Here is a 9,041-nt window from a genome sequence, read left to right as displayed (position 1 = left end):
ATTATTATTTAGGATTAATTTGAAATTTTTAAAAGTGCTAGATTGGTGAACAAAATTAGAGTGATGGAGCATGTAACTTGAATAATTTATTAAAATTAATAATTAATAAAAAAAATGTACACAAAAAAGTAAAGAGAAGTTTATTTTAAAATCAATATGCAATATAAAAATATTTTTATTTATTAAAATTAAAAAAAATACTAATGAAATCAGTATCAAATTAATTCGTGATATTAATTTAAATAATTTTTTAATTGAAAACATTCATAAATCTGATTAAAAGATGGTGATTGATGACATGATATAATGAATCTTTTACCATAATTGATTTAAGAAAAATCCTAAATGCTTCGTACTAAATTTGAAGAACAAGATTCAGCACCCCCATAGTTGACCTATTGTTGCAAATTTCCTGACTTTTTTACATAAATAATATAAAAAATAAATAATTACGAAAATAAAAGAGATAAAATTTTAATTATAAAAATAGATAAATTGAACAGTTCTTGCCAGTTTTGCCTGATACATCGGTAGTACCACCCCACTTTCCCCATAAATTATATAGCCATAATTAGATTTTTAAAAAAATTTATTTTGTGCTACCACTATATCAGATGATATTAATATGTATTTATTTCAAATGGGTATACTTTTTAATAGTGCCACCGGTGTGTCAAGCGACACTGGTGAAAATAAAAACAATTGACTAGAAATGAAAAAAAAAAAACTAAAGTTCAAAAAATAACCCTAAAAAAATAAAAATTTCATATCCACTTGCAAAACTGTTTCCTTCTATCTTTTATGAGGGAAAAAAAGAAGAAGAAGAAAACTCTAAATCTACACAAGATCCACCCAAAGCTTTTAGTTTTCCTTTTTCCTTTTCTCATAAAAATTTTGCAAGTGGATTTAGAGTTTTTAGTTTTCTTATTTTTTTAGGGCTATCATTTTAACTTTAGTGTTTTTTTTTTGTCGATGCTGCTTGACACATCGACAGTACCACTAAAAAGATAACTTTTTTGTTCTTCGATATATTCGTATTTTTTCAAGTATTTTAAAAAATATATATTGGTACTGTCTGACACACAGAGACAACACCAAAAAATATTATTTTTTTAAACTAAAGATGACCGCATAATTTGGGGATAAAATGGAGTGGACGATTTAATTTGCCCATTTTCGTAATTAATTTTTACTTGTCTCATTTTCATAATTATTTATTTTTTAATATTATTGTGTAAAGAAACCAAATTTCCTTCTTTTGAGTCCAACCAAAAGAGAGTTCCAGATCACAAACTTTGGGATTCTCGTATCTCACCTAGTTGTTGTAGGTCTCATTCTCTTAAATCCATCCTATTATCCTCCAAACTCAATAGCATCTCTAATTTTGGATTAAATTAGAGGGATATATTTGAAAGTTTTAAAATATGTTTTGTGCATTTAAAATTGAGTTTTTATATTTTTATTTTCAATAATTAATATTTTTATTTTTCTGATTTAAAAATTTGAGTCTAGTTGTTAACATGATTAAAATTATTCTATTAAACTCGTTTATGTTAGATCTTGAAATATAAAAAAAAATTTAAAAAAACTACTTAGTAATAATTTAACAAAAATATGATATTATAATGGACTTAAATTTAACGGAAAATTTGAACGATGTTAACCATTCTTAAAATTACATTAATTTTTTATAAAGTATATAAACTAAATAATGACATTATTAAAGTTTATGTATGGAATTTTGTCAAAATTGAAGTATAGAGACTTAAATTTTAAACTTGAGCGTAATATAGAGACAAAAACTAACAGTTAACCATTGTTATATAATCTAAAAAAAAAAAGCAAAAAGCTGGTGGTGTCCGATTCAGGAATTTAGTTCTCATTCTTTTTAAATTAAAAAATTTAAGTTTAGTTGTTAACACCATTAAAATTTTTTTTTAAAATTTTACGGTATGATATTTCGAAATTAAAAAAATACTCATTTAGTTGTCATGTAACAAAAAATGATATTGTAGTGGACTTGAATTTAACAAATAAATTTAAAATTGTTAAAATTCATGTCACTATTTTAATCAAAATAAAGTATTTAAACTAATTAATGACATTATAAAAGTCGATGTACCAAATTATATAGAAAATTGATGTATGGAGATTAAATCTTAAATCGAACATAAATAAGTACCAAATGTGAAAATTGACCATTGATATGAAATAAAAAAAAATCTGCAAAAGGCGTTGGAAAAAAAAAACAACAGCAAATGGCTTGACAGGTGTCAAGATAAGGAATGGGATAGATGTCAACTATTTAAAACAAAATTACATTTTAATTTCGGTTAATTAGTATATGGTACTTAAGCCTTCCTTCATTATTTAATTTGGTACTTGCCTATTTTTTCCTAATTTAGTACCTAAGTTTGGCTTCATTGTTCAAATTGGTACCTAGACCAATAAATGTTTGACACATGTGCTCTAGTAAAATAGTCGTACTTAATTGCAGGGGCGAAACCATAAAATATTTTTGGGAGGCCGAAATTAAATTGTAAATTTTATGATAGCAAAAATGTAATTTCACCATTTTAATAGCCTATATCTTTAAAATTTTTAAATGATTAAATCAAATTTTTATATTTTTAGGGGGGAAAAGTGCAACTTTACTTTTATTAATTTAAAATTTTAAAGGGCCTAAATATAAAATTTTCCATTTTAGGGGGTTGGACCCCTACCAACCCCCTAGTTTCGCCCTTGCCTAATAGGATAAAAAAAACTTAAGTACCAAATTGAACATTGAAACCAAACCCCGATACTTAGATGGAAAAAAAAACTAAGAATTGAAGTACCAAATTGGGCATTAAAGTTAAACTTAGGTACCAAATAGTCTATTCACCCTTTGTTTTTTTTATATTTTAAATTAAATTATTCATTTTTAAATTTGATGGGAAGGATATTATAACAATTTAGTCTACATTCTTCCTATTATTAGTTTTTAATTAAATCATGAAGGTGCATTGTAATAAAATAGTAATTAAATATGATAATATTAAATATTATATTGGTAATTAATTAAAATTAAATAATCCCCCTTTAGTAAGCATGAAGTCCAAACACACTAAGGGACGAATTCGAAATATAATTTAATTAAGTTGAGAATGCTTCAATACTTAATTATGAAATTAATCCTTAATGTTTATTTTTTTTACAATTAAAACCCTTTTTAGACTAAAAATACTATTAATAACATTCATGCAATATTTTCAATAATATTCCTCCCTATTTAAAAAAATAAAAAAAATGGGGTTATTGACCTATAGCTTACGCGTTGGTTTGAAAAAAAAATAATTAATTTCTTTTATTTAAATTGTAATGTCCTTTTCATTATTGCATACCAACATTCTTCCTTTTCTTTTCTTTTCTTTTTAAAGAAAAAAGAAGGATAAATTATTAAAATAGTCACTTTTGTTTGCCTCAAGTTACATTTTAGTCACTTACATTATCGTGTTGTAACATTTTAGTTATTGGGCCATTAATTGTTATTAATGGTGTAACGGTAAGTTAACGTGGCATGTTAAATCGTCATTTTAGGTTAAATTCTACAGTTGACCCCTATATTTTTTCATTTTGAATAATTTATTTTTTTTCTTGTATGTTCTTTTAATTTTCCTTTTTTTTCCATTATCTTTTGCTTCTCTGTTTATTTTTCTCCCTTTCTCATTTCTTTTAACGTAGTTTTTTTTTTATATTTTTCATTCGTTAAAACTAGTTCACAAGCTCGCCTCACTCGAAAAAATTAAATTGTTCAAAAAAAAGTATAGAAACTAGTATTAACAAATGAAAAATATAGAAAAACTACGTTAAAAGAAAAGGAGATGGGAGGAAAACTGAGGGAGAAGTAGAAGAGAATCAAAAAAATTTAAAAAAACATAAAAGAAAAAAATTAAATTGCTCAAAACGAAAAAAAATAGAGATTGATTGTATAAATTAACCTAAATTTTTTTCGTCTGAAATGATGATTTAACGAGCCACGTTAACTTACTGTTACATCGTTAACAACAATTAACGACTCAATGAATAAAATATTACAACGCGATAACGTAAGTGGCTAAAATATAACTTGGGTAAATAAAAGTGACTATTTTAATAGTTAAAAAAATATCATTTTTATTATTAATTTATTTAGGTAATGTATTTACTTAATTTAGAATAAAATCATATACATTCTGAAAGAGCTACAGATTATTATAATAAATATATATATTATTGTTATATTAACATTTATAGTAAACAATAATGAAAGGGCCAAATGTTAGGCCGGCATTAGCCATGGTCTAACTGGCATTTGGCTCAATTTGTAGACCTAAGGCCATGGCTCATGCTTATAATATATTGATTTATGTCCCTCACTGCATGGACCATGCTTTTTGTTTGACCACATTTTTATTTTAAATTATCATAACCAGCATTATAATTTTTAGGTTAAACTACAATTAACTATGTTATTAGTAAATTTACGTTTTGGTCGCTCAGCTTCTAAAAGTTATAAATTAGTCATTAAATTATTTGAGAGTTTTTATTTGATTCAATGGGGTTGTGACTAACAAGCTCCAAGACAATTTGATAATCGGTGTGGTAGATTAATACCCATTGATGAGAAGAAGAACATAACTTAGGTCCAAGTCGATCTGACAGTTAATGTTGAAGATCAGAGAAGAATGTTGTTTTATGAAAAAAAAACCTGAACTATAAAAGAGAAGAGAAATGAGAGTTTTCAATTGGTGTAGACGGTGCAGACAGAGAAGGTCATATAACGACGATTTTAACAGTCTGATGACTTAAATAAAAACTTCTAAATTGTTCAATAAACATTTTATAATTTTTTAAAATTAAGTGACCTGAATGTAAAATTACTAATAATTTAGAAACCTCGAGTGTATTACCCTAATTCTTAACCTTAAATTATCCCCACTTTACATTTAAAGTTTTAAAATTTAAATTTATTAAACAATTTAATTGTATTTCATACTTAATTTTAAATAATATATTAAATAAATTTTATAACATAAATTCGATATTTAATTTTCAATACTTAAATTTTTTATATATAAAAACATTACAACTAAATTTAAGATCTCTATTTATATATCTAATGTTTAGATATTTATGAGCTGAATCGAATTAAATTTCAATATGATGTTAATAAATTTTAAAAATTAATTAAATCTAATTTCATTCATTCTTTTATAAAAATGACCTCTTTGAGTTTTTATATTAATAAATATTAAATATATTTTTTTCATAAATAAAATTACAATTTTTGCCACTCTATCACTTAACTACAGATATTAAAGTGGTGACATATATATAATATTAATCTCATTATAGGTTCTGAAACCCTTAAATAAGAGGATAATATTTTTCAGTACAATTAATCTCACGTCCTACTGTATTAACAACAATGTCGATTTATAATTATTTACGTTGATTTACGTAAACGATAACAGTAAAATACATATAAAAAAAAAATAATAATTGTGTTCCCATCATTTAAAATTAAAAAAGAAAAAAGAATAGCTTGAAAATGCCACGTAGTTAAAACGACAAAGCATATCATAATATATATATTATTTAGCATACAAATTCCAAAAGAGATATCTGAACATGTGGAATTAGACTAAACTATTATTTTCGTTTATCTGTAATCAATATTTTTTATTTATTAATTAACACAAAAAAATGATGATTAATGAGATAAGGTTGAATATTATATTAATTGTAATTATGCTAATTATATAAAATAATAATAATTGTCCTCTTGAGAAATTAAAAAAGCCTGCATAAAACCCGCAGGCTGGCAATGAACCAAAGAAACAAATTGGTCTAATTTTTTAATTGCACCCTTCTACTTTATGAAAATCTAGAAATTAGTCCCTATATTTTATTTTGTCAAAAACTTTTAGTTCAGCTGGTAAATAAATTGTTAATTTGTTGCAAATAAAATTGTTAAATGATTGGCTTTTACCCTCTATTTTTTATATATAAATTGTTGAACTGATAAATTTTAGATTCGGTTCTTAGTTTGAGTAAAAACGAGGACTGACTTGTGAGAAATTAAAGTAAATGAATTAATTTCTTAAATTTTATAAAGTATAAGGATTAAATTTATAGTCGGATAAAAATTTAAAGAAAAAAATATTGGAATTTATAATAATTATTATGATGGGAGAAGAACAAAATCAGATTTGATGAATTTCCAAAATAGTTGCAATTCTGCTGGGATTTTATTCCTTTTTTCTTTTATTTATTTATTTTTATGAACTTTTAACACATATTTATTTCAGTCCAACCCTGCAAACAAAGATCGTGCAATGGCCGGCCTTATTTTCAGCTTTAAAATATTTGATTATTATAATTATTAAAAATATATAAATTATCTAATTAATTAGGAGGAAACCCTTTTTATGTTATTTTATTTTATTTCTCTTTCCTTTTAAATTCAAAAATAAAAAAAATAAAATGAGAGGAAAAATCGCCGGAATCTTAGGTATGTACATGATGACATTGAAACGTACACTTTTTTTGTTGGTGTAAATAGTATATATTATTGATTGTTTCGTGTGTGAAGTGAATGTAGAATTTATTTTATTTTTATCGATTTAATTTTAATTCAATTGATATGGGTATTGTTGTCAATGTAAGAGAGTGTGAGTTCGAGTGTGCTGAAGCGCATTATCCTCGTATTTTTGAGTTGGGGAGGGGAGCTATGAATATTTTTAAACATGTGTCAAAAAAAGTAAATATGATCTGATTATTCAAAAAAATTATATATTTATTTTTTATAAAGTTTTTTTTGGGCTTCATTGTATCATATATGCTCATAATATTACTCTCTATTTTTTTTTGAGAAATTTATTTGTTATAAAATCTGGGCTGGTAGTGTTTGATCCCTAAAATAGAAAATTTTTCATTTAGACCATTTTATATTTTATAAAATTTTAAATTAGTAATCCCAATAATAATAAAAATTTAATTTAATCATTTAAAATTTATAAAGATATAGGCTATTAAAATGGTGAAATTACATTTTTACTATCATAAAAGAATATAATTTAATTTCAACTCCCTCAAAAAAAAAATCTAATTTAAGTTTGGATATATTTTAATTTTTAGTCTCTTTGTACATTGCAATAATTTGCTTCATTATAATTATTTGGACACGTATTATTTATGATTATACTTGTAATTGTACATTTTACCTTAAATCTGTGTTTTAGAGTATTTATTAATGAATTTTATTAAATAATTTTGGATTTCTTTGCATTCTATTACTATTTTTGGTAAAAGTATCATGGTGGCTCATGTATTAGGAGTTAAATTGCATTTTGTCCCATTTACTCAAAAAATAACAAATTCGTCTATGTACGTTGTATCAAGCAGCAAATTGATCCTTCTATTAAAAATTCCATCCATTTCTATTATGGTTATTTCGTCACCAATCCTAAGTTGTGATAGTACAGTTGGACGAAAATTTTAACAGAAAGAATTGCTCTTTTTGATCTAATGTATATGGATTAATTTATCTATTTTTTGAATATATAAAACAAAATACAATCTAACTCCTATTATAGGAACCTCCATGAAAATATTTCCTACAACTTTTTATTCATCACTAATCATTACTTTTTCTAATAAATATATTTATTGTTCAATAATAAATTCTTACATAAAATGAATATTAAAAAAAACACACACACAAAGACAACTAGGACAATATATAAAATAATAAATAAGAAGTTGAGTTGAAAATAAAGTGAGATATGTTCCTTATTTTTTAATCATTATCTTTCAATACATTAATCATCCTCATTCCCATGTGTAAGAATCACCCAAAAATCTATTAATGATGATTAAACTTGTATTACATAGAAAACTAATCTAAAAAATAAGATAAATAATATGGTGTTAGGGTATAATTTGAGTTTTGTATCTATAATATGTTTATAGTAATTAAAAAATACTTTATGAAGCTGATTGAGTTTTAGTTTGATTTGTATAGTCATTGTTGCTAATGTAGGAGAACGTGAGTTTCAGTTCACCGAAGCGCATTATACTCCTATTTATGGGTTGGGAAAGGGTTATGTATAATTCTAAACATTATGTCAAAAAGAGCAGATATAACCAAAACTTATAATGAGATTGTTAAAAAAAAACAAAAAAAAACTTTATCAAGCTAGACAAATATAAAGGTCCTTTGAATTTAATTAATTTACAATTACCCATTAATTATCATGTGATCACATTAATTTTTTATACATTTCTTAATTTATTCTTAATCCCAAACTCCTAATTAATTATATTTACCTATTACGTGTCTATGTATTCTTGAATCTTAATTAACAAGAGTTTACAATAATATCAGTGTCAATTAAATTATTACTCTAGATTGAATTTAATTTTATTATATGATGTAAATTTAAAATAATAATAATTTCTTAAGCCAATGTGTAAAAGGGTATATATGTCATTACATTATCTTAAACACACATGGAGAATTTTGACTTTTTTTTTATATGTTTAGTATAATAAAATATAATATGGGAAGAATGGATATGATATAGTGAGAGATAGATAAATAGATAGATTGATAGATTTGAGAATATATGAATGAATTTATTGATAGAGGAAGAGAATTTTTGTTTTTAACCTACAATTATTTTAGATTAGATTTTATTTTCTATTTAAATTTGATTTTTTTTTTGAAAATGATTAAGGTTGTCGATTGAGTTTTAGCTCGTTTGGCATGGTCATTATTGTCAATGCAGGAGGATGTGGGGTTAAGTGTGCTGAAGCGCATTATCCTCCTATTTATGGGTTGAGAATGGGCTATGGGTAATTTTAAGTATTGTGTCAAAAATAATAGATATAATTAGAACCTATAACGAGATTATTCAAAAAAATGATTAAGGTTAAATGTAGTTTTGCAGTAATTTAAATGATTTTAACTTTTTTTATAAACAAAATAATTTTATGTAATTAATCAAGTAATAATT

This window comes from Gossypium hirsutum, chromosome A03, assembly GCF_007990345.1.
Source record: "Gossypium hirsutum isolate 1008001.06 chromosome A03, Gossypium_hirsutum_v2.1, whole genome shotgun sequence".
NCBI classification, from domain to species: domain Eukaryota; kingdom Viridiplantae; phylum Streptophyta; class Magnoliopsida; order Malvales; family Malvaceae; genus Gossypium; species Gossypium hirsutum.
Note: the sequence above shows the minus strand (reverse complement) of the source record.